Source organism: Eschrichtius robustus, chromosome 6 (genome assembly GCF_028021215.1).
Source record: "Eschrichtius robustus isolate mEscRob2 chromosome 6, mEscRob2.pri, whole genome shotgun sequence".
NCBI classification, from domain to species: Eukaryota; Metazoa; Chordata; class Mammalia; order Artiodactyla; family Eschrichtiidae; genus Eschrichtius; species Eschrichtius robustus.
The window spans coordinates 13,706,305-13,733,460 of record NC_090829.1 but is presented as its reverse complement, the minus strand read 5'-3'; the positions used below and the strand labels follow the sequence as shown (position 1 = coordinate 13,733,460).

The window sequence follows — 27,156 nt, the reverse complement described above, 5'->3', positions numbered from 1 at the left end:
TTTGATATTTGCCCTTAAGTAAAAGAAATAATCTCTTTACCGAATACTTGCTGGTTGCTCAGAATAGAAATTTTCTCACTGGTACATTACACTTGATTATTGAAAAGTTCACATTCAGGCATCGTATATGTCGTGTGTGTGTGTGTGTATGTGTGGGTGTGTGTGTGTGTGTATGTGTGTAAAAATAATTCCTTTTCCTTCCAAGGACATTGTGATGATTCTCAGGATCTAGTTGATCTTCCCTTCTTTCATCAGATGAAGTCTGGTTAAAAGGGTTACCTTGGAGCAGAAAGGAAGGGGGATGATGGCCCTGGTGGTAAATGTAAGCCTCACTGAAAGCTGTCCTAGAATGATATTGTCAAAGGACAATTTTGAAAGTTTTAATTCAGCTTCCCATGTTATAAAAAAGGGAAACCTAGGTCCAGAGATGTGAAGTGATTTGGGCCGAAGTGATGCAATAGATTAAAGATAAACCAGGATCTGAGTACAGGTTCTCTGACTCTGGGAAATAATTACATGTACAGAATCTTTGCACCCTGTTATCAAAATATGTTAGACAAAGAAAGCAATGATAAATAAATATTTGATCAGCAGAATAAAGGAAACAGCTTTGTTCCACGTTTCATTAGGAGTGGTTTGACAGAATTTATAAGAAAAAATTTTTAAATGGGGGATAAAATATATTTCAAGAATACAGAGATCTTTTACAAAGATATATAAGGTCTGTTCGAAAAATATTCTCAGTAAAAAAAGCAATCAGACTTATTGCCCACGACATTCTCATAACATAGTATAATGACTTTGGAGGTGTAGAATACTAAGCTAATTAAAAGCTACTCAGTTGCTTGAAAACGATTAAATAACTGTTTTGTGAAAGACAGAAGCCAAGTACACAATATATTAAAAGACAATGGAAGTGCAGTCTTCTCCATATACCATGGGATGCAATCAAAACTGTAATTAGACTACATTTCCTACTCCCAAATGCCAGTGTTAGACAAGAAAAAAAAGAGATTAAAATAGTTTCTGAATCAAAAACATTTTAAGAAAAAAAAGAAGGAAAAAAGAAAGAAAAATCAAAATAATCTGGATGTCATCGAGGAAGGAAAAACCAAGTGGTCTAATGAACAAAGTTAACATTTCTAGCCCCAGCTTGATAGTGCCTCCTCTTCCTCCTCCTTCTCAGATGCCGCTCATCCTTACCTCAGTCACTGAGAAATTTGGAATGCCTGGCGCCTACACTCCCCAGAGTCAGGATCTTGGGGAGATGTGGAGAGGGGTTAGGGGCTGCCTTGGGGCCATTTTTTCTACCCTGTCCCCTTAGGGAAGGCTCTGGGAGGATCAGAGAGAGCACTGTTCCCAGCTGTAGGCACATTTCTAGAGCAGGGAGGCGGTTGAAGAAGGACCTTCTTTATGAGCTGCAGACATGCCTTCTTGCAGCTCCTCCAGTAACAGCCGCCCTCTTAGAGCCGAGCTCCAGTGCAGAGCCCTCAAGAAGGTCCTGTGTTCCCCACTCAGGAGAATGTGCAGAGTGAGCTCACTGGCAGTCATACACAGTTTGGCTTAGCTTCAACCCAGATCTCCTCCTTTGCCATCCACCTCTCAGAGTCACTACTGTCATCCACCCCAAACATTTACTGATCACCTGTATTGGTTGCATTATTAGAAGCTATGGTATCAATAGAAGTGAAGAACACTGGCTCTGGAGCTGGGATACCTGGGTCCAATTCAGGACTCCACACTTGTAGCTGCATGATTTTGGGCAAGTTATTCAATCTCTTTGTGCCCCAATTACATTGTCTGTCAATGGAATAATAATGATAGTGGGTCCCAAGGCATGGGTTGTGAGGTTGTTACATGAGAAGGGCCTTAAAACACTTTGATAGTGCCTGGCACAGAATAATGACTCCTCAAATGTTAGCAATGATTATTACTTTAACCTGTAGGGACACTGGGTTAGGGTGTAAAATTACCGTACCTGCCCCAGAGGGATTATGCTGTAATCTGGGAAGCTGAACGTTTTTCAGTCATGAAGAAGGAGTTGGTTTTGTGATGCTGAATTCTCTGAGCTTTTGCTTGACTGTAAAGCTTTTGATTTCTCCATTGGATCTGAATGAGTAGATTCAGAATCTGGGTAGAGTGTTCTTGGTTGTAGGTTATTCCCTTTCACCACTTTAAATATATTGACACTCCCTTCTGGCCTGCAGAGTTTCTGCTGAAAAATCAGCTGATAACCTTATGGGGATTCCCTTGTAGGGTATTTGTTGATTTTCCCTTGCTGCTTTTAATATTTTTTCTTTGCATTTAATTTTTGTTAGTTTGGTTAATATGTGTCTCAGTGTGTTTCTCCTTGGGTTTATCCTGTATGGGACTCTTTGCTCTTCCTGGATGTGGGTGATTATTTCCTTTCCCATGTTAGGGAAGTTTTGGACTATAATCTCTTCAAATATTTTCTCAGATGATTTCTCTTTCTCTTCTTCTTCTGGGACCCCTATAATTCGAATATTGGTGCATTGGAAGTTGGTCTTGTGATCTTGTGCATCTAGCAAAGGATCAGTTGTTATGTCTGAAGATGGATCGCCATCCCTCCCCCTCCCTCTAGCATGGATGGAGCAGAGCCTCCTTGTTTACCAAGAAGAGCTAAGCCCTCTAGTAATGTTAGTTTTTCCAGATCTTAGGCTTCTGAGAAGTCCTGTCTGGGTTTCATTCACTCTTTAAAAAAAAAAAAAAAAGCTCCTGGTTACATAGGCATAACTACATGTAATTGCGTAAAGAAATAGAATACACGTGAATTCTTGAATATGCAACTACTCTCGAGGCTAACTTTTTGGTTGTGTCCCTTTGGTATCCTGGGAAAATGCAGAGGAGAGACCAGTCTTATTTTCGGAATCTTATATGAATTTATCAATCTCATCATGCCCAGAAAGATGCATCTCTTAAAATGAAGCCTCCATGCTCTGAGTAAGTTCCTCCTCTTACTGTGTGATGCCAGTCTTCTCAGTTTAACCCTCTCCCCAATCTGATGACAATCAAGGGTAGGATGGAAGGAAGGATTTCGCACCATTGCCATCTTGGCTACTAACGTCTATTTGTCTAGGAGCGTCAACTCTTGGTGGCTTTCATGGCTTATGTCAATGAACTGGGGCTCAGGTTCTGCCCACTTCATGCCCAGCACCACCTCAAGCAGAGGTCAGCAAACTGCAGACAAGAAGCCCAATCTAGCCTGCCACCAGTCTTTATAAATAAAACTTTATTGGGATGCAGCCACACCCATGAATTGACATATTGCCTATGGCTGCTTTTGTGCTGCAGATGCAGAGTTGAGTAGTATTTGTGAGAGACCATATGGTCCACAAAACCTAGAAAATGTCCTGTCCGGCCCATAATAGAAAAAGTCTGCTGATCCTTGACCTAAAGATTAGACGTAGAGAGAGGGAGTCCTCCCAAGGCCACATAGGGAGCCAGAGATCACAACTGTTCTACAGGTAGGGAAATTCAGGACAAGAAAGGATAAGATGAGAGTAAGAAAGTTGCCTGTAGAACCAAGGGGATGAAGTAGTAGCTGAACTGTTTGCATACAGGCTCCTGCTGTTGCCTAGGCTGTAGTGTATAACAACTTGTCTAATTCCAATGGAAGTTGCCCCTAATCATATGCCGTGTTTTCCTCATCACAGGAGTCATGTGAAATCCTCCAGTGATGGAAAATGTCATGGATTCTGTGAAATGATACCCTGTCCTCCCACAGCTCTGCCGTGATGGCTTGTTACAATTTCCAAACAAAACTGTCCTTTGAGGTTTGACCTTACATTTCTGTGTTGACTCTGAGCTGGGTAATGAGGTTCCCATTTTTCAGCTACCATAGCCCCCTCACTCCTTTGAAATTATTGAGTTTTTCTGGGCCACTAGCTATGTGTGAAGTATCCCCAAGGTACCCACACCACTCCAAGTGTCTGCCTTTCCCCTTTCTGTCATTAAAGGGGACACAAGGAAGACAGAGTGTGAAATCTAGGCTTGTTGCCCAACATATCTTGCTTTGCAAGGACAGCAAAGAGCTTAGGAGCCAGTATTTTCCATGTATAACTGACTCCGTCTCTAAGAGGTCGTCAGTCTGATCTCCACTCTGTGACAACCCCTTCCCAGAGCTTCTGCACAGGGCTGTCTGCTGGCCTGAGAGCTGGTTGCTTGCTGGCTGTTCACCCTGGCCCAGCACTGCCTCCATCCAGAAGGACATCATTTCTAACTTGCACAAAGGTGACCTGTGGGCTGGCAGCAGTCCTGTCCCTTCCTCTCTCTGAGCTTCAGTCTTGCCTGCTCGGGGAAACTGAGCTAGATGGTTTCCAAAGCATCTCTTAGCTCTTTGATTTGAAGACCTTTTGAGGCAATCTGCTTGGCTGGCTAAGTCCCCTTCATGCTCTGTGCTGCTTCCCTGCCTGGAGTGCCTTTGAAGCCACCGGGGAAAGCTGTGTGCCAGGAAATCCAAGGGCTTGAGAAGAGAAGAGCTCCTGGGTTGCTCTGAGGACAGGGCTCTGAAGACTGGACTTGACAGTGTCGAGGCAAGTATCGGTTCTGAGAGACCATGGTGGGGGGGGGGGCGGGGTGTCAGACCAAAGGCAGGTGTCGCCAAGTCTGGCCTGATTTTCTCAGCATCAGAGCAGTGGAGAGAAGCCGGAGCCCCTCTGGCTCCATGCAAAGGGAGAACAGCGACGTGCACCCATGTATCTTCTCTCCCTGGCCAGACCATCGCTGGGGTCATGCTTGGCCTCTTACAGTACAGACCTGGACACCAGAGTGACCAGATGCCTGGGCTGAGCCAAGGGATAGTAATAGGGAGGACAATGAGGAACACTGTGGGTGTGAGTACACAGAGGTGAGGCTCGCTGGGGCCATGGACCCTCTAGGGAAGAGGCACCTTGTGAGCTTCCTTGAGATCTTGTCAAACCCACACTCCAGTTCCCTCAGGTTACTAAAGTTTTTGGTGTATTTCTCTTAAAAACCTTGTTTTGTTCTGTTTTGCCCCCACTTTGTTGGGCCTTGATAATGCTGGGTGTGAACATGGTGCTAAATGCTTTCGTATCATCTCATGTAATTTAAACGTTACAAGGCTAGCTGTGACCAGTTCTCTCTACATTTGGCAGAAGAGAAAACCGAGGCTCGCTGGAGTTAGATCACCTGCCCAAAGACACAGAGCTAGAAAGTTCTTCAGCTAAAATTCTAACCCAGATCCTACACCCAGATGATACTGCCTTTAAATGCTATGCCCCAGGGCCTGTCCACACTGCCTCAAACGTGGCTAATGGTGTTGCTAGTGCAATGAGGTTGCAGGGGCAGGGGGAGCTTTCTTACCTGTGCAGACAACACAACTCAGGGTTTCTCAGCCTTGGCACTACTGACATTGGAGCCAGAGAATTCTTTGTTGGGGGGAACTTCCTGTGCATTGTAGGATGTTTAGCAGCATCCCTGGTCTCTACCCACTCGTTGCCAGTAAGTTCTTTATCTCTGCCCAGTTGTGACAACCCAAAATATCTCCAGACTTTGCTAAATATCCCCTGGGAGACAAAATTGACTTTGGTCGAGTGAGAATCACTGACATGAACTAGTGTTAATTTACCAATAAAGGAAAAAAATCTCTGCACATGTAATTTCTTTATTGTCTACTTTTCTTTCCTTTGCACCAAAATTCTGCTATTAAAGGCTTGAGCCCTTCTTCCTGCCTGGCTGACATCCTGAACTGTGTCACTGGGAACGCTTTACCTTGCTGGCATCTTCCCACACGTCCGAGACACTCTCTCTTTGAGCCTGGAGCCTCCTGGGGGAAGTATTAAGAACCAACCAGCTATGAAAACAATGTGTTCTTCCTTGTGCTAAGCGCCTCTGCTCTGGCGGTAAAATGCTTCAGTGGTGTGAGCATATGGCATCAACAGGGCCTCTAAAAACCACGCAGGGCATCCAACAAGCATGGAGGGAAGGGGACAGGCTGTATGAGCTCCAGAAGTTTTTGGACGGGACCTCCCCTCCCCCAGGAGCAGCTGGGCTGGGGTTCCTCGGGGATCTTGAAACTCCACACAGGCCAAGGTTTGCAGGCCTTGAAGCCATTGCATTTTGCTCCTTTAATTAAACACCCTGCAGACCTTGACATCTGCCACAGAGAAAGGCCTAGAGCAGCCCAGTGGCCCAGCGCCAGCCCTCACTTCTGGTCCCAGGCAGGCGTCTATTAGGTGAGGGGTCTAGGCACCTCAGCAGGGACCCGCTGCTTTCTGCCCACACAGCCTCCCGAGGGCAGGACATCACTTGGAGACTTCTAGGCCAATAAACAGCCTGGAGTATTGGTCTCAGAGCAAGGGGTCTGAGCTGCTCAGTCACCCAGTTTAATAGCACCAGGTGTAAAAGCTTAACGAGGTCAGGGGCTTAGTGTGCTGGAAAATGATGCCTGTGAGTTTTCATCATCCTGCCTCCTGGGTGATGTCACTATGGGATCTGACAGTGGGTTTTAAAATAGTCTCCTTTTTTCAGAGCATAAATTTTTGGAGCTAAATAAAATCATCAGGAAAAATCTTTAGAAGTTTAGTCCACAGGGTTTATGGGTATATCCTGAACCATGGCTGACGGTGTAGGGTGTAGATGTGCCTATACCGTTATGCCCATGTGCACACATGCAGGCATACTCTTGTCTCCACGTGAAGGATGAGGGGCTTTAAGCCAGATGAGCCTGTTTCAAATTCCAGGTCAAGTCACTTCCTGCATGTACGGCATGGATGACTTACTTATGATCTCTGAGCCTGTTTCCTTATCCTTAAAATAGGAATAATCATACTGACATCCATGGCATTGTTGTGAAGGTCAGAGATAATGTGTTTGAAGTTACAAAGAATAGAAGACACTTGATAAGTGATGTTGTTGTTATTATCACAATGTTCTCTTGTGAATAGTTACAAAAAAGATACCAAATCTTGGATAGAGCTGATTTTCTTAGATTACTCTTCAGTAATTAAGTTGTTATACCTCATACTTCCTCCATTTCACTCTTGGGACTGGATGTGGATGTTTTCCATTTCGAAATACTCTCTCTTAATCCTCATTCAATAAGGAATAATACGTGATCTTTCAGGAATCTAATTATTTTCACATAAGGGCTCCTGTTTTCCATTCATTCCTATAAACATTTATGAAGCATGTACTGTGTGCCAGACACAGATCCAAGGGCTGGGGATCCAGCAATGAAAACAGACGAAGCTGCTTGCTGATTGTCTACATGCCAAGTCTGCTGCAGCCTTGCCTCCGGGAAAGATGTGCCATCCTGTGGCAGAGATACCCACTGTGAACTAACTTCGTGTCACGCTCTGTGTTGGGTGATTAGGGGAGCAACATGTAGTGATGAAAAGAAACAGTGAAATATGGCAACGTGATGGGTTTGTTGGGTAACTGACACATGAGCAACTGACTGAGACAGAAAATACAAAACCATGACAAGTGTCATGGAAATCCAAGAATTGATTTAGAATAAATTTATGGATGAATAATTCATTAAGGCTTATTAAGGGAAGTTGAGAGCATAGTGCCTGGAACATAGTATATGAATGTTTGAATGGATGAATTGTTGCATGAACGGAAGGCCTGCCATGTACACTTGTGCAGGTTTCGTACTGCACTCCAAGGCATGCCATTCAAACTGTGGCAATGATGCTCAGCCTCTGTGCTCATGTGCCAAGAATTTCACATGTAACCTCATTCAATCCTCCCAACACTCCACCATTTAAGTGGTGTTTTCTCCATTATGCAGACATGGACTTGGGGACTCAATGTGGTTGTTACCTGCCCAGGTTCACAGAAGGAGTCAGTGGAAGTGGAGGGGACACGCAATTGGAATGCAGACCCCTCTGACTCCACAGAGTTCCTGCTTGGAGAATAGAAGAAAACAGTAGCTTGAAATGAAACTTGATGGTTTAGGTCTTGTCTTTTCTTTGAACCAAATGCTTAGGTCTCTGGGGTCAAAAGGAGAAGTGGAGACGCTGAAATGATTGCTTTTCCAGATTTTGAGCTTCAAGTCACATGCTCAGTGAGACCCTTGCCCTGTCTCACATCACACTCTTAGCTCTTCATTCTCCTCTCTTCAAGAGAAGCTTGGATCCAAGATACCAGAAAAACCCATCTGGTACAAGTGGTGAATACACCATATGTATTATTTACAAAATTAATAACGAGAAAAGATAACAGCACTGGAGTGAGGAGCTGTTATTGCAGCAGACAGTCAGCCTCTTGGCCGGGAGATGACATCCAGCTCAGATGTGCTGTTTCTTTTATAACTAAGTTTAATCTCTCTCCATTCCTGACCCAGCAATTAGCTGGATAATGCAATGCCATGTTGGTGTCATGTCAAGACTGTGAACTAACAGGGCCTTCCCCACACTGCCCCCTGAAGTCTTGGCACTTCACACTCCTGTGTGATCCAGGAAATCAGCAGGAGAGGGGGTCGACTGACTGCTCCTGATTGCTGGTTGCTCTTAAAGGCAGTTTATTTCTCAATCAAGTTTTTAATATAACAGTTCAATCTAGAGAACTACAAAAGGTGAAAGAAAACTTTATGTCAGGTTAAAAAGAATTGTGGCTAACAGTGAATACAATTTTAAAGTTTCAGGAAACAGAGGATTATGAATTGTATGGCTTTGGAAGGGGAATGCAGTCTTCCTGCTTTGGAAACATCCCGCTTCTTATGCTGTACTTCTCTCTCAATTCCAGAGCCTGTAGGAGTCTTAGAGATTATCTACTTACAGTTGTAAACAGGCTTTACATCTTTTGTTTTGGTTATCTTAAAGAAAGAAGGGGAGGGGTGAGGAAGAGAATTATATTTCTGAGTTATGTGCTTGATTTCCTTAATTCCTTCCAAGGGTCCTGAAAATGAGATATTATTATCTCAATTGTATTGTTGATGAAACTGAGGTCTTTAGAAGTCCCAGAACCCAGGGTATGTGTTCAATCTTTTCATCTCTGGACTGTCTGCTGTGTAGCCCACACTCTTTGTATAATAACATATATTTTGACACTCAGGGAGGGACTACTTTTCTTAAATAGAAGGAGGAACAATTCTGTGTTAAATAATACCCCCTACAGGTAAATAAAAACAACAATAATAAGTATTTAATGAGTGATTACTGTGTTAGGCGCTCTGCCAGGTGTTCTGTTCTCTTAGCGCTCTGGTGAGGAAGGCACTCTCTTCTGCCCATTTGACAGATGATGGAGCTGAGGCTTAGAGGCAAATGACTCTCCAGAGTCACACAGCTGTTAGAAGTGCTCTAACTTTGTACTCATGGCTTTCTTCTCTGTTAGGCTTTAAAATTCTAGAAGGCAGGGACTGTCCGTAATCAATTTCTTTATTCCTAGAAGCCCTTGCAAAGTGGTTTCCCATAGTAAGTGCCTACTAGATATTCGAATGTCAGAGAATGTAACTGATCCTGGAGTCTGTCCTCTCTGATCTCATCACACATTCTGACTGTTTTATCAAGTGGGCAGATGGGGGAAAGGGTGTGTTAGCAGAGTGTTTCCTTCCTTCTGTGAAGCATAGAGGCCTAAAGCTCTTATGTACATATGATAGGAAAGGAACATTCATTCATTTTATTGTTTTGTTTTGTTTTGGTGACTGTATTAGTCAGGGTAATACAGGTTGTGCTAACTTGACAAATAACCCAATGGCTTTGAACCTCCAAGCAGCTCTCTAGGGCCGCTGCCCCCCATCACCAGTGGTGCAAGAAATGCCTTGACCTTTGGCTCTGCCATTTCAATACAAGGTCCTTTAATAGTCACCACAGTGGGGGCAGCTGGGTGCTGGAACTGTCCTGCCCTGGTCATTGAAGAGACACACATCATACTGGTCACACCCTACCAGCTGGAATTAGTCATATGCTCCCAGACAGCAAAGAAGGTGGAGAAGAGGAATTCTGCCCTGTGCACAGAAGAGGAAATTTAGATGTAATTGATCTCGAAGACTCTAGTCCACTGGTGGTCCTTTGTTTTATTTCGTCTACTGAGTTACAGAAAAGGTTAAAGGTAACAGTTACAATACTATGATATTTCTTCAGAACACTTTCATGGACTTGCAGTTCCATTTGGCAAATTATACTAATTTCAATTCCATATGTTTAACCACAGTGACTCATGTCCAACTCTGGCTATTTTAAGTTTCTATATGTTGGCTATACCAGTAACTGCAATTTTTTTAAAGGATAAGGTATTTCTTCTAAACCATCAAGGATGTTTTAGCTCAGGAAATTGTTCTATTTTCTTGATACTGTCTCAAAGGATGCCTTAACTGGAGTTCTCAATTTTTTTAAACGTCAGTGTAAAAATATTTTCCAACAGATTGTTAAAATCCTTCATAAAACAATGCTAAGTGAACCTAACGAAATATAAAACTATATATATTATGATTCCAAATTTCTCTGTCTCTCTGATAATTGCTGTCTGTGTCACTCTGTCTCTGTTCTACACACACACACACACACACACACACACACAGACACACACTCCATATTGCAAATCAATACATCAAAATCTTGACAGCCATAGTCTCTGAGCCTAATGATTATTTTGATTTTCTTCTCTATACTTTTTTGAATTTTACAAATAATTTTATACCAAAATATCTTTTTAAAGATTAACATAAGTTTTTGCTCAGATATGTTATAATCAGAAAAATACATTTTAGATATAGTTATAAATATAGGATGGATATTTAAAAGTGCTTATGTGTTTCTTGTAATTCCGTCTCACAGCACAGAATTAAATGGTGCTTATTATAGATTATTCCCTCTGTTTCCTTTTTCAAGTCATTTAGAACTTGGAGGCAATGTTGAGAAAAGGGTATGGAGAGCAGGAAGGGAGAGAGATGCCATCCAGAGATGAGGGAACCATCATTTCCATCGTGAAATCCAGTTTAATTAGGGTCAGCCAGTCCCTGTATCACTGTCCCCGTCTGCTCTTCCTGGATAGTTAATTTGGTATCTTCTGATGAATGTCATCTTGCAGTTAAAATGCTGGTGCTGGCGAGTTTCAGCATCTCAGCTGCCATGTCCCCTAGCTGTCAGCAGCCTTGTCTTTTTAATCAGGACCTCTATGGCTCTTTTTATTCAAGTAACTTTTTACTTTCCCAGATCCCAATGAATTTGGATGGAGAAGAGAGACATTAGTTGAATTTTAATTTAATCACTTGCCTCTCGGGAAATGTGCTAAAAAGGATGGTTCACACAAGGACAGGATAACACACCTGCTGGGGTCTGATTCCTACTGACTCATCACCTGGGTACAGAGCACTGAGGGTGAGCAGAAGGCCTGCCACCTGGGAGCAGGAGGTGAGGATGGCTTCCCTTGGAAGCAGGAGAGAAAGGGAGCCCATGTCTGTCAAGGTCATCATAATCCCAGCTGTCTGAGTCATGAGAGGAAGGAGATCTGGGCTCCACTTGCTTAATCCCCAGGAACAAATGACCTAGGCAAGGTACGGGGTCAGCAGAGGATGAGCTGACTGATGAGGGCTTCCTGAAGAGGCTGATCAGACTGACAGCTCAAAGCCTTCCGACCAGAGACAGTCATCACAAGTGGACTGAGGAGTTGCTCTCTGTGACAGATGCCCCCCTCCCCTGTCCTCCTTTACTTATCTCCTTAACTGCATGGAGTCCCTCAAGGGGCACCTGTGATGTCATCTGTACAACCTGTGTGGCTGTGTGGCTTACAGCGAAGTGTGCGTGTTTACCAAGTACAGGTGCTAGTGCTGGGCAGACTAGCAGGGCGAGTTGGTGATGATGAGTTCCATTCAAAACCCAAGAGCTCTCTCATTGAACTCAGAGCTTCTTGAGCCCCAAAGTGCATACAAATCACCTGGGAATCTTGAAAAAATGCAGATTCTGTCTTGGTAGGTCTGGAGTGGGACCTGAGAGTCTGCATTTCAGCAAGTTTTCAGTAGATGCTGAGACTGCTGATTGCAGGACCTCACTTTTGAGTTGTCTTCACTGGGGTCATCAGGCTATCAAAAGGATATTGGGGAAAAAAAAAAAAAGAAGGATATTGACAAAACTTGGCTTCTTGATACATTCTTCTATTGATATTTAGATTTTTATCTATTGCAAAGGATGATTTTTTTAATATAGCCTTTGATGTACAATAGCAAAGGGATTGATTCATCGTTGAGTGTCTTTCTGTTTCTTTGTTTAAGTCGGGAACAGAAGTGCCCAAATGGGCACTGTGGGCTCATTTTCTGCAGGCTTATCAGAAACACACATCCTCACCTAAATGCTGCAGCCCTAATTTCCTAAGTTGTAAGCTTCTGCAGGACAAAGGCCAATACTTCATGTAGACTGGTGCTTAATAAAGATTTTCTTGTCATAGTCTACGTACAGTTTATGATGTGATCTAACTTGGCAAAAAATAAAAAAGGCTTAGGCATTTGAGTTAAATGTGACAAGAAAAATTGAAGCAGTTTCTCTGGAATGTCATGCCTTATCTTCCTGCTTAAATCAGAGTCCAACTCCTTGCAAGACTCCCATGAAAGTGACAAGTCAGCTACACATTAATGAGAGCTTTGGTCCCTGTCTCTAACCTCTTCTTCCTGGGTCCCTCTGAGGTTTTCTGCTGAGGTATCGGTTTAATTTAATATCCCCATCTCTACAGCAATTGGTCTTTGGCCCGTCCAGATTCTGTTCTGAACACCATGGTGTGTTATTGAGATGACGAATAGGACAAATAAGGGAAGTTGAGAAAGCTCTGGGAGGCTGTTGCCACGGGGGCGTTCCAGAGGTGATGACGAGATTGGCAGCCTAACGGGTTTTATTAGCTGGTGCTGCCGTGTCTGCAGTGATGTCATTCCTTTGGAAAGGAGCCCAGGACTCACTGGGAAAAACATAACCTGTTTAAGGAAAATAAAATTGTTTGGAAAGGATCACACCTGGGAAAAACTATTCAGCAGAGGCTGACCTAGGGAAGTTAGAAAAATGAATTCAGTTGCACATGGGTTACCAGAGTTAACATACAATAATTTCTTGCACTGGGCAAGCCTTAAATAATGTCTGTGACTTGGAGGGCGGTGGTGTGACTGATGGATATGGGTTTTAGCCTTGATGTAGCCCCCAAGTCTCTGGATGTCCTCCTTATTTGTGGAGTTCATGGAAGGAGGAAGGTGTGAACTGGTCTTCCATCCACTTCATCCAGGTGTGGAACTGTTTTTAGGAATTGTTGCTTTGTGTCCATACTCAGTATGGATGGAATTTTTTCTAAATGCTGAGAACTACAGGGCACCAGGTATTTCATATGGTCCGGGCCAGCAGGCTTGGAATTTCTGTTTGTTAACAGTTGCTCCATTGTACTTGTGATGTATTTATAGTTTTTATTTGCAGACAGGTTGCCTTTGTCATATCATCTGTGGTCTGTTGATTAAAGCAACCAACCACATTGCTGACATTATCTACTCACCGTACTTGGGTGCGATTCCCCCTCTGCCCCTTCATGGAAGTGTCTTATGCTGCTTTTTCTGAATCAAGATCAATCAAAATCTTCATCTGGTCAAATTGAGTAATCTTTTGGTTTACTTAGTTAACTGTCTTGTTCTCTAGCCAGCAAAATAAATCATTTGGTATCAGTATTTAGTTGAATTTGCTTTGCTTTCTTGATCAGGTTATACTATTTGGAAGCTTAGACTTTTTTCTCCCTGTAACACTTGCATCTACAAAGTGAAGAACAGATACTATAATTGTACATGAAAGCAACTTTGTTCTTTTTTTTTTTAACTTCTAATTTTATGTTGGAGTATAGCCGATTAACAATGTTGTGCTAGTTTCAGGTGCACAGCAAAGGGACTCAGCCCTACGTATACATATATCAATTCTCCCCCAAAACTCCCATCCCATCCAGCCTGCTACATAACATTGAGCAGAGTTTTCTGTGCTATATAGTAGGTCCTTTTTGGTTATCCATTTAACATATACCAGTGTGTACATGTCGATCCCAAACTCTCCTTTCCCCCCATCCTTCCTCCCCTGGTAACCATAAGTTCCTTCTCTAAGTCTGTGAGTCTGTTTCTGTTTTGTAAATAAGATCATTTGTATCATTTCTTTTTAGAATCCGCATATAAGGGATATCATACGAAATTTCTCTTTCTCTGCCTGACTGACTTCACTCAGTATGACAATCTCTAGGTCCATCCATGTTGCTGCAAATGACATTATTTCATTCTTTTAAATGGCTGAGTAATATTCAATTGTGTATATATACCACATCTTCTTTATCCATTCCTCTGTCAATGGACATTTAGGTTGCTTCTATGTCTTGGCTATTGTAAACAGTGCTGCAATGAACATTGGGGTGCATGTATCATTTCAGATCATGTTTTTCTCCAGATATATGCCCAGGAGTGAGATTGCAGGGTCCTATAGTAGCTCTATTTGTAGTTTTTTAAGGGACCTCCATACTGTTCTTCATAGTGGCTGCACCAATTTACATTCCCACCAACAGTGTTTGAGGGTTCCCTTCTCTCCACACCCACTCCAGCATTTATTGTTTGTGGATTTTTTGATGATGGCCATTCTGACTGGAGGTAATATCTCATTGTAGTTTTGATTTGCATTTATCTAATAATTAGCGACGTTGAACATCATTTCAGGTGCCTCTTGGCCATCTGTAAGTCTTCTGTGAGAAATGTCTACTTTGGTCTTCTGCCCTTTTTTGATTGGATTGTTTGTTTTGATGATATTAAACCTCATGAGCTGTTTGTAAATTTTGGAGACTAATCCCTTGTTGATCACATCATTTGCAAATATTTTCTCCCAATCTGTGGGTTGTCTTTTTGTTTTGTTTATGGTTTCCTTTGCTGCACAAAAGCTTTTGAGTTTAATTAGGTCCCATTTGTTTATTTTTGTTTTTATTTCCATTATTCTCGGAGATGCATTGAAAAAGATATTGCTGTGATTTATATCACAGAGCGTTCTGTCTATGTTTTCCTCTAGGAGTTTTATAGTGTCCAGTCTCACATTTAGGTCTCTAATCCATTTTGAGCTTATTTTTGTGTATGGTGCTAAAGAATGATCTAATTTCATTTTCTTACATGTAGCTGTCCAGTTTTCCCAGCACCATTTGTTGAAGAGACTACCTCCACCATTGTGTAGTCTTGCCTCTTTTGTTGTAGATTAATCGACCATAGATGCCTGGGTTTATTTCTGGGCTTTCTATCCTGTTGCACTGATCTATATTTATTTTTTGTGCCAGTACCATACTGTTTTGATGACTATAGCTTTGTAGTATAGTCTGAAGTCAGGGAATCTGATTCCTCCAGCACCATATTTCTTTCTCAAGATTGCTTTGGCTATTTGGGGTCTTTTGTGTCTCCATACAAATTTTAAGATTTTTTGTTCTAGTTCTGTGAAAAATGCCATTGTTAATTTGATGGGGATTGCATTCAATCTGTAGATTGCCTTGGATAGTATAGTCATTTTGAAAATATTGATTCTTCCAATCCATGAACATGGTATATCTTTCCATCTGTTAGTGTCTTCTTTGCTTTCTTTCATCAGCGTCTTATAGTTTTCAGAGTACAGGTCTTTTGTCTCCTTAGGTAGGTTTATTCCTAGGTATTTTATTCTTTTTGATGCAATGGTAAATGGAATTTTTTTCTCAAATTTCTCTTTCTGATCTTTCATTGTTAGTGTATAGAAATGCAACAGATTTCTGTGTATTAATTTTGTAACATGTGACATTACCAAATTCATTGATGAGCTCTAGTAGTTTTCTGGTAACATCTTTAGGATCTTCTATGTATAGTATCATGTCATCTGCAAACAGTGACAGTTTAACTTCTTCTTTTCCAATTTGTATTCCTTTTATTTCTTTTTCTTCTCTGATTGCCATAGCTAGGACTTCCAAAACTATGTTGAATAAAACTGGTGAGAGTGGACATCCCTGTCTTGTTCCTGATCGTAGAAGAAATGCTTGCCACTTTTCATCATTGAGTATGATGTTAGCCATAGGTTTGTTGTATATGGCATTTATTATTTTGAGGTATGTTCCCTCTATGCCCACTTTCTGGAGAATTTTTACCACAAATGGGTGCTGACTTTTGTCAAAAAAATTTTTTGGCATCTATTGGATGATCATATTGGTTTTATCCTTCAATTTCTTGATGTGGTGTATCACACTGATTGATTTGCAGATACTGAAAAATCCTTGCATCCCTGGAATAAATCCCACTTGATCATGGTGTATGATCCTTTTAATGTTTTGTTGGATTCAGATTGCTAGTATTTTTTATTTTTTTAAATTATGTTACCTTTTATTATTTTACAATATATTTCAAAAAATGCTGTTACAGTTGCCTTAACTGCTCTATATATAAGACCTGGAATCAAAGAACACTGAGAATTAGAACACACAAACACCAAGCTGTAATACCTACTTGTGCTGAACAATTACTATCAAAAGGATGTCATTTTTTAAATAAGCAGATGTGTGGCAATGCAAAATAAAATACAAACCTGTTAAAACAGAACAGTAAACTTTGTTTCAATGGCTATAGAAAGGAGGTGGTTTTGTTTTTTGTTTTTTGTTTTTCAACACATCTGGTCTGGCAGCAAGTTGTACTATGCATTTAAAGCAATACATGCCCTGAAAGCTTATATTTTCAGTTGTGTGCATCACCTGAATCAGAGCCCAGGTGAAAAAATATTACTCTCCATACCCTCAACACCCCTCCCTCCATAAGGTCACAATGTTCTTGAACTCAAGATTCTTGTTGGTGAACTATTTTACAATAATTCTTCTCCAGTGACACTGGATGCTTTTAGTTTTCTCTAAAAGAGAAGCAATGAAAATGCAAGGAAACCCTCCAGGGTCCAATTTTCACTTCACATTCTCCAAGGAGTAAAATAGCAGCTCTACATGTTGATGAAAAATGTTTTTGATTTCCTCCTATTAGTTTTTAATCATATTAGCATTAAACTTTATCTGGAGTTAGTTGGATTTCCAAAAGAAAATTTTTTGTTGCCAAATATTTCAGAAATTTAATAAAGCATTACATATATGTAATTAGCTCTTAAATCTATACCAAAAAAAAAATATATATATATATATATATATATATTTATATTTATTTATCTTACCTTTGCTGAAGTCCTGTTCTTTTCTGGCAAAATGTTTAAGTGGACGGACAAATGCTGGCTTTATTTCTTTATAAGCAATAATTTGAGTCTTTTTTTTTTTCATTCAATATGACTGCATGTTCATAATAAATTCACAAAAGGCAATACAAGAAAACACCTACTGAATAGGCATCTGCCAAGCAATTCATGTTTTAAGGTTAGACTCTATCAAATAGCACTACGGCATTATAGGCATTCCATTTTTGTTTTCTTTTTTCAAGTTTGTCAGTTCTTTACTTTTTTTTTTTGTTTGTTTTCTTAGCAGGGGATAGTGTGTAATCACAAAGTAAGGCCTAGAGACCATTTACAGTCACTCCCAATATTAGGGTGGACATAATTCTCAAGAGCTGATATAAACCAAACTGAACAATAGTCAACTAGGACCACATTTGGTCACATTCAAATAGTCTCCAATAACATTTTGCTGATATACATGTTTCCTTCTCGACTGATTTTGTGTTAATCTTTTAAAAATTATAACAAATAAGACTGCCAAGTTTTTGTAGAGTTGTATTTTTAGGGGTTTGTTACATTGCAAGGAATATGTTTTAATTCACAAAATGTCACTAGTAACGTCCTTTCTATAAACATGGTTGGCAAAATAAAAAAGGCACAAAAGGGGAATTATGAGAAATGCTTTCAAAGCAAGTATCTTTCACGAGAAAGAAAGAGTACCAAAGCAAGTATCTTTCACTAGAAAAGGCAGAGAAAAGTGTTCAGTAATTCATGCACAACTTGAGCTAAAAAAAAACCAAAAAACTTCTCTTCAAATGGGTCCTGAGGCTTGAGAAAACAAGTTTTCCTAATCACGTGCTTTGTGTAAAATAAAATGTAAAGCTGCACAAATACATGTTTGGTTTAACAGTGGACCCATGTTTTTTAAAAAGTGAGGCAATTTAAACAAAGGAAAACAAAACCAAAACACCTTCATAAACAAAGCAATTCCACCTGTAGCCTCTGTCCTTTTTACCACTTAGTGGGGTAAAATGTCCAGTAAAATGTAAAATGCAGCATTCTTAATCATGTAATCTAGAAACTTTTCATGATAACTTATTACAAATTGCACTTGACAGTTCACCACAACAATGGAAAACTGGCCCCTTGTTCGTTTACACAGTCCTTGACCCCAAACTGAAGTCACCAGTAAAATGATCTGGATAAAAAGTTTGCAGCTGTGCTCTGCCAGCTAGCTCCACCCTCTGGGTGTGAGCCCACCCGGGACACTGTTTTGTCCTGCTCCTTTGTGGGACTCTCGTCCTCAGGCAGGTAGTCAGGCAGCTCTGTGTTCTGTTCTACTTCCACAGGCGTGTCGTGGACGGGACCAGCTTCTCTTCTCCACTTCCGCTTTTCACAACTTGCTGAGCCTTCATAACCTTGGTTGATGCTATTGCTGATGCCAAAGCCTCTGCTTTCAGATCTGAACGGATTCGCACCACACATCTTTGAACAGCCATTTGAAAAGTAAAGCTAATAACGCCTTTCATTTTTAAAAAAGCCTCTTCACACACGTTTCTCCGAGACGTATCATCAAGACCATCTATATGCAAAACCACTGTTTTGGCACGTTTGTTTGTGGTTCCCAGAAAAAACTGAGCTTTCCTTCGACGTGAATTCATTTCATTGAAACTATCACCATCTGCCATATTGGAAGACTGAAGAATTTCATAGATTTCAGAGGCCAGCAGTTTTGTTTCTCCTGGAGTTGTAGTCGAGCAAAGCCTAGTGGACGACAGGGGGGTTGGGATGTTCCATAAATAAAATAAGGTCGGGCAGACATCCCTGATCCTGGACAATGGCTCTACGGTTTAATGGATCTGCTGCTAGATCCCGGAGCTGGTTAACTACTGAGAGAGCATCAGGTTCTTCATTCATGGTGGAGGAGGACGAATTCATCTTCTATGCCATACACATGAACAAAATCTTCTAAATTCGCTCCAGCGTTCTAGGAATCCGGAGCCTGCCGCAGCATCAGGGCCACACCAATGGATAACGTAGAGGAACCAGCAGGCACGGAGTGAGTCCCTCCTTTCGCAGACGTGGCCTCAGCAATGACAAATGACCCTGATGACTTTAGGAGCCAAAAAAGCTAGGACGTTGGCGGGGAAAGGCCTTAGGGACTCTCCCCCATGACCCAGTCACCTCGGCTGGTTCAGATTGCTAGTATTTTGTTGAGGATTTTTTGCATCTATATTCATCAGTGATATTGACCTATAATTTTCTTTTTTTGTGTGGTATCTTTGTCTGGTTTTTGTATCAGGGTGATAGTGACCTCATAAAATGAGTTTGGGAGTTTTCCTTCCTCTGCAATTTTTAGGAACAGTTTCAGAAGGACAGGTGTTAGCTCTTCTTTAAATGTTTGATGTGAGTCGATCAACTGTGTGAATCACAATCAATGTGTGAATCCATCAGGTCCTGGACTTTTGTTTGTTGGGAGTTTTTTAATTACACTTTCAATTTCAGTGCTTGTGATTGGTCTGTTCATATTTTCTATTTCTTCCTGGTTCAGTCTTGGGAGATTGTACCTTTCTAAGAATTTGTCCATTTCTTCCAGGTTGTCCATTTTATTGGCATAGGGTTGCTTGTAGTAGTCTCTTATGATCCTTTGTATTTCTGTGGTGTCAGTTGTAACTTCTCCTTTTTCATTTCTAATTTTAGTGATATGAGACCTTCCCTCTTTTTCTTGATGATTCTGGATAAAGGTTTATCAATTTTGTTTACCTCTTCAAAGAACCAGCTTTTAGTTTCATTGACCTTTGCTATTGTTTTCTTTGTCTCTATTTAATTTATTTCTGCTCCAATCTTTATGATTTCTTTCCTTCTACTAACTTTAGGTTTTGTTTGTTCTTCTTTCTCTAGTTGCTTTAGGTGTAAGGTTAGGTTGTTTATTTGAGATTTTTCTTTTTTCCTGAGGTAAGATTGTATTGCTATAAACTTCTCTCTTAGAACTGGTTTTGCTGCTTCCCATAGGTTTTGGGTCATTGTGCTTTCATTTTCATTTGTCTCTAGGTATTTTTTTATTTCCTCTTTAATTTCTTCAGTGATCCATTGGTTGTTTAGTAGCCTATCATTTAACCTCCATGTGTTTGTGTTTTTTATAGATTTTTTCTTCTAGTTTATTTCCAGTATCATAGTGTTATGATTGGAAAGTTGCTTGATATGATTTTAGTTTTCTTAAATTTACTGAGACTTGCCTTGAGTCCCAGCATGTATCAATCCTGGAGAATGTTCTGAGTGCCCCTGAGAAGAATGTATATTCTCCTGCTTTTGGATGGAATGTTCTATAAATATCAATTAATTCTATCTGATCGAATGTGTCATTTAAGGCCTGTGTTTCCTTATTGATTTTCTGTCTGGATGATCTGTCCATTGATGAAAGTGGGGTGTTAAAATTCGCTGGTATTATTGCGTTACTGTCAATTTCTCCCTTTATGGCTGATAGTACTTGCCTTATATATTGAGGTGATCGTCTGTTGGTGCATATATATTTACAATTGTTATATCTTCTTCTTGGATTGATCCCTTGATCATTGTGTAGTGTCCTTCTTTGTCTCTTGCAACAGTCTTTATTTTAAAGTCTATTTTCTCTGATGTGTATATTGCTACTCCAGCTTTCTTTTGATTCCCATTTCCATGGAATACCTTCTTCCTTCCCCTCACTTTCAGTCTGTATGTGTCCCTAGGTCTGAGGTGGGTCTCTTGCAGACAGCATATATACCAGTCTTGTTTTTGTATCCACTCAGCCAGTCTGTGTGTTTTGGTTGGCACATTTAATCCATTTACATTTAAGGTAATTATCAATATGTGTATTCCTATTGCCATTTTCTTAATTGTTTTGGGTTTGTTTTGTAGGTCTTCTTTCTTCCCTTCCTCTTTTGTTTTCTTCTCTTGTGGTTTGATGAACATATTTAGTTTTGTGTTTGGGTTGCTTTTTCTTTTTGTGTGTGTATCTATTGTACTTTTTGGGTTTGCTGTTCCCATGAGGTTTTGATATAACAGTCTATATATGTACAAGTTCTGTTTGTTTGTGTGTGTGTGTGTGTGTGTGTGTTTAAGTTGCTAGTCTCTTTCCTGCCTAGAGAAGTTCCTTTAGCATTTGGTACAAAGCTGCTCTGGTGGTGCTGAATTCTCTTAGCTTTTGCTTGTCTATAAAGCTTTTGATTTCTCCATCAAATCTGAATGAGATCCTTGCTGGTTAGAGTATTCTTGTTTGTAGGTTCTTCCCTTTCTTCACTTTAAATATATAGTGCCACTTCCTTCTGGCTTGCAGAGTTTCTGCTGAGAAATCAGCTGATAACCTTATTGGAGTTCCCTTGTATGTTATTTGTCATTTTTCTCTTGTTGCTTTTAATATTTTTCTTTGTCTTTAATTTTTGTCAATTTGATTACTATGTGTCTTGGTGTGTTCCTCCTTGGGTTTATCCTGCCTGGGACTGTCTTTGCTTCCTGGACTCAGTTGACTGTTTCCTTTCCCATGTTAGGGAATTTTTCAGCTATTATCACTTCAAATATTTTCTCGGGTCCTTTCACTTTCTCCTCTCTTTCTGGGACCCCTATAATGCGAACGTTGGTGCATTTAATGTTGTCCCAAAGGTCTCTTAGGTTGTCTTCATTTCTCTTCATTCTTTTTTCTTTATTCTGTTCCATGGCAGTGATTTCCACCATTCTGTCTTACAGGTCACTTATCCATTCTTCTGCCTCATTATTCTGCTATTGATTCCTTCTAGTGTATTTTTCATTTCAGTTATTGTATCATTCATCTCTGTTTGTTTGTTCTTTAGTTCTTCTGGGTCTTTGTTAAACATTTCTTACATCTTCTCAATCTTTGCCTCCATTCTTTTTCTGAGGTCCTGGATCATGTTCATTATTATTATTCTGACTTCTTTTTCTGGAAGGTTGACTATCTCCACTTCATTTAGTTGTTTTTCTGTGGTTTTATCTTGTTCCTTCATCTGGGACATAATCCTTTACCTTTTCATTTTATCTAACTTTCTGTGATTGTGGTTTTCTTTCTGCAGGCTGCATGATTGTAGTTATTCTTGCTTCTGCTGTCCATCCTCTGGTGGATGAGACTATCCAAGAGGCTTGTGCAAGCTTCCTGATGGGAGGGACTGGTGATGGGTAGAACTAGATATTGCTCTGATTGCTGGGCTGTGCTCAGTAAAAGTTTAATCTGCCTGTCTGCTGATGGGTGATGTTGTGTTCCCTCCCTGTTAGTTGTTTGGCCTGAGGTGACCCAGCACTGGAGTCTACAGTCTATATGGGTGGGGCTTACTGGTGGCCTCCAGTAGGGCTCACTCCAATGGGTACTTCCCAGAACTGCTGCTGCCAGTGCCCTTGTCCCTGCAGTGAGCCACAGCCACACCCCACCTCTGCAGGAGACCCTCTACACTAGCAAGTAGGTTTGGTTCAGTCTTCTATGAGGTCACTGCTCCTTTCCCTGGGTCCTGGTGCAGACAAGACTTTGTGTGTGCCCTCCAAGAATGGAATCTCTGTGTCCCCCAGTCCTGTGGAAGTCCTGCAATCAAATCCCGCTGGCCTTCAAATTCAGATTCCCTGGGGATTCCTAGTCCCATTGCCAGACCCCCAGGCTGGGAAGCCTGACGTTGGGCTCAGAACCTTTACTACAGTGAGAGAACTTCTGTGGTATAATTGTTCTCCAGTTTGTGGGTCACCCACCCGATGGGTATGGGATTTGATTTTATTGTGATTGTATCCCTGTTACCATTTCATTGTGACTTCTCCTTTGTCTTTGGATGTGGATTATTTTTTTGGTGGGTTCCAGCATCTTCCTATCAATGGTTGTTCACCAGTTAGTTGTGTAAAGCAACTTTGTTCTGACATGGTCATGACTAATTCTACTGAGGGTTTGTTTTGAGTGGATTGAGGCTATCTTAACATTTCTGTGCCTTAGTTTTCTCATCTGTCAAATGTGGATGATTATAGAACACAACTAGCTCATAGGGTTGATGGCTGTGGGATTAAGTGAGATAATAGTGTCTTCTCCTTTTTCTGACATTTGTATAAGATATTTGAAATGCTACTGCCTTAGGACTTTTGCCCTTGTGTGTTCTGTCTGCCTGGACTTGTTTTCCTCCCAAAACCCTAATCATCAGCTCTCTAATTCTTTTATGTTTTTACTCAAGAATTCTCTCCTCAGTGAGTTTACCATATCTAAAATGTTACTGCTCCCCTTAACACTGCATCCTTCTTCCCTGTTTATTCTTTGTCTTAGCTCTTATCACTGCCATTAAACTGGACATTTATTTATCTTGTTTATTGACTGTTACTCCCTCTTTCCCAACCCATTAGAATGTAAGATCTATTAAGTAAAGAAAAAATCGTGCCCTGTTTTACTTCTAGCACTTGAGGATAAAGTAAATATTTGTTAAATTAATGTAATGTACTATGCTTACAGCATAGTGGGTACTTAATAAACATCACATTGTGACCGGGACACCTCACACTGCCTTCTCTCCACTGCTTATCTAGATTCTACAGCTGAATAAAATTTCATCATCTTTCTTTCTGGGTCCACTCAGCTAACCCCTCTTGCCAGCTGCCTTCTTCTTTAAATCCCTTTTTTTTTTAATGGTAGCATTATCTTTTTATCTGCCCTATCTTGTTCTCTGATTATTTCATATGAGTTGGTCCAACCATCCCAACTATCTTTGCAAATTTCTTGTTGGGAATAAATAACTCATACTTCTGCCCTATTTCCTTCAGCATAGTGCCCAAGATGTAGTGAATGTTCACTGAATATTGTTTCTGTATCAATCTGCATTGAGCAAATGATATGTGACTACAGAATTTATTGTTTACTAACTAGAAACCATGAAACCAATTGAATGGAGGGAGAGAAGTATCATTTTCAAGCAAAAATCACATTAGTGAAATACATTTATTTGTGTGAATTATTTGATCAATACTTGTCTCCATCACATTAGGGTACTCTAGCTGCACTGGCCTTCTTTTCTTTCCCAAGCTTTTATTATGAAAAATTTTAAATATCAGCAACATTGAAAGAATTTTACAGTAAATACCTGTGTACCCACCAATTTGGTTCTACTGTTAAAAATTTTAGTTTAATTGCATTATCACATAATCTATTCATTTGTTCACTCTTCTATCTGTCTATTAATCCATCTTATATTTTGGTGCATTTAAAAGTAAATGAAGGGACTTCCCTGGTGGTCCAGTGGTTAAGACTCCGTGCTTCCACTGCAGGGGCATAGGTTTGATCTCTGGTTGGGGAACTAAGATCCTGCATGCCACGCAGCATAGCTAAATAAATAAGTAAGTAAATAAATAAAACAGTGATAGGGAACTCCATGGTGGTCCAATGGTTAGAACTCCATGCTTTCACTGCCGAGGGCCCGGGGAACTAAGATCCCACAAGCTGCGTGGCAGCCAAAAAAAAAAAAAGTAAAATGAAGACATCAGTACATTTCCCCCTAATTACTCAACATATATTGAACTAGAGTTCATCATATAAATGGAATGCTGCATGAACTGTCTTCTGCATAAGGCTTGCTCACTAAACACAGTGTTCCTAAGATTTATCCATGCTCTTACAAACTCATTCCTTTTCATTGCTGAGTAGAATTCCACACTTTGTCTTGCCCTAGCTGCTGGATGTTGTGACATATGTGGCTGCTATCCACGTATGTTTGTGTACAAAGCTACCTTCTTCCCCTTGGACAAACACCTCGGATGAGATTTCTGGGTCATAGAAATCCTTTTTTGTCCTCAGACATACCAAGCTTTTCCCTGCCTTATAGACTGGCACCAGCTCTTTCCTGTGTTTGGAATGCTGTTCTCTGTGTATGAAATATTTTGCCCCTTATTATATGTAACTGCCTCTTTTGTATCACTCAAATCATAGCCTTCCCCGACCGCCTGTTCTAAAGTAATCACCTAGTCCTTCGTCAGCACATGACTCTTTCATAATTTTCTGCATAGAATTTCTCGTCCTCTGATAATTTTGTTTTTGCCTAATGTAAGCTAGGGATAGGGTCTCTTTGCTTTACTTTTCTCATTCTATAAAGTGCTCAATGACAGTTTAAGCTTTAATAGTTTTAGATAATTCTGCAGTCAAAAATGGCATTGTATGTAGTAGATAGTCAATAAACATTTGATGAAGAAGTGAATACAGGAATGAATACATTAAATTCCTAATTGCTAGGCCCATCCACCTTATTCATTGTTTTATCCTCAGTACTCAACATATAACAAGTGCACACTATCTATTTGAGGGATGAGCAGATGATAACAGTTCCTTGGTAGATCAGAAACTCTTAAGAAAATGCCACTCTGGAAAATGTCTTCTTTCCTGCCTTGTCATATGAAGGCAGTTAATTCAATTCATTAAACATGTTCAAAACCTGGGTAAAAGTGTGTCACAGCTGCAGATGTGAGGCATCTCCCCTCTGCCTTGATATCCAGTGGGAAGTTGCTGGTGGCAAAGTGGAAAACACACTTGTAAGCTGTTGTGAACAGATTGGCTCATTAACCTGGTGTTTAATGGTGCTAAAATGTATTTCTCCAAATTTAGTTACTAGTACTTATCCTGATTCGGGGGTAAGGGTGAAAGAGGAAGCACTTACCTTACAGGGCAGTTAGTTGGGTGGGGTTGGCAACTGGACATGGATTTCTTGTCTTGCTCAGGAATTGTCATCTTGGACACCTGCAGCCACAGAAATAGGAGATCTCTGAAGTTCAAGGGAAGGAAAAGTCAGCATTTTATGCTCTTAGAGTCCTGGAGTGGTAGAGAGGGACAAGAAAGGAAGAATTCCTGGTGACATCTACCTCCAGATTCTTCCTTTCTCAGTCCAGCTGACCTTGTACTATCTGGGAACAAAGAACTGGACCTGCCCATCCTGTGAGTTGAGAAGGGGTCCTCGTATCTTCCAATACTCCACAAAAGAAATGGACAACTAGTGTGGACATTGGAGGAGAATCTTCCCAGGATCGGCTTCTCTCTGCCTTGGCCACTGGTGTGCTTGTGTCCTGAGTAGTATAGGCAGAGGCATGAAGAGAGGCGAGGTGGAAGTTATGGTTGAAGTTGTGTATAGCCCACACAACAATGCTACCCCCTCAGCCCTGGCCCTATCACAGTGCCCAGCAAAGAATCTGCTTATTTGGAGACCAAACTCAAGCAGCCAACTTCCACTGTGCCTTTCACTGTTTACTCCTCTCTCAGAAAGAACTGTATCCATGTATTAAGGCCTTGCTCAGTGACCAAGTTGAACCTAACCATGTCTGGTAAATTCCTTGGTTTGAGGGAAAGGAAAATAATAGCATCAAGACAATCTAGAGCAGCTTGATGAAGGATGAGGGGAATCATATGTGGGCTTCTCTTTCTGCACTAGGCATAACAACGAAAGACCAAGCATTCATCAGGTTATTTTTTTAAAACATCAGGCTATTGTAATTCTAAGGAGGTGCTAGCTACTCTGTAATGTAATATTTTGCAAAACAGAGTTTTTCTGTAATATGAATAATCACCCTATGTTATATGCTTTAGAAACTTGGACTTTGATCTTTTTAGTTGTACTTAAATAGCATTTGAGTTCAAGAGACACTTTGAGGTAAGGGATTCTGGGAAGATGCAGCCTGAAGGTGTATCCTTCATGTCAATCCCTCTTGACTCCAAATCATCTACTTCTACTGCGCCAAGTTGCAGATGGGATTGACACTGGAGGTATTATTGAGGCCACTTTTCCTGGGATTTCTGGGTAAGAGAGCAAGCTCTGGACTTATTTATTCCCCTTTGGGCCCGATAGGTTCTAGGAAATACAGAGGCTGAGAGGCCAGGGGAAAAGAGTGGTTAGGGATGGGCATAGGAGAGATGAAAGGATCTCCTTAAGGAGGAAGTCCAAGTCTGGTCTTTGATGATGGGCCTGGTGGATCTTCCTGGACCCTGAGTAACTGCCAGGGAGTTAATAGGATGGGATGAAATCCTCAAATCCTCAAGTCTAGGAGACAACCAAGTCTT

At 40.8% G+C, this 27,156-nt stretch overlaps 1 protein-coding gene and 1 pseudogene across 2 annotated transcripts in view; one reads left to right on the top strand and one right to left on the bottom strand.

Moving 5' to 3' along the window:
* Positions 1 to 27,156, top strand: part of CPNE4 (copine 4) — a 578,612-nt gene that overhangs the window by 33,949 nt on the left and 517,507 nt on the right. The window lies entirely within an intron of this gene.
* LOC137766714 (armadillo repeat-containing protein 1 pseudogene) lies at positions 18,300 to 19,178 on the bottom strand (annotated as a pseudogene).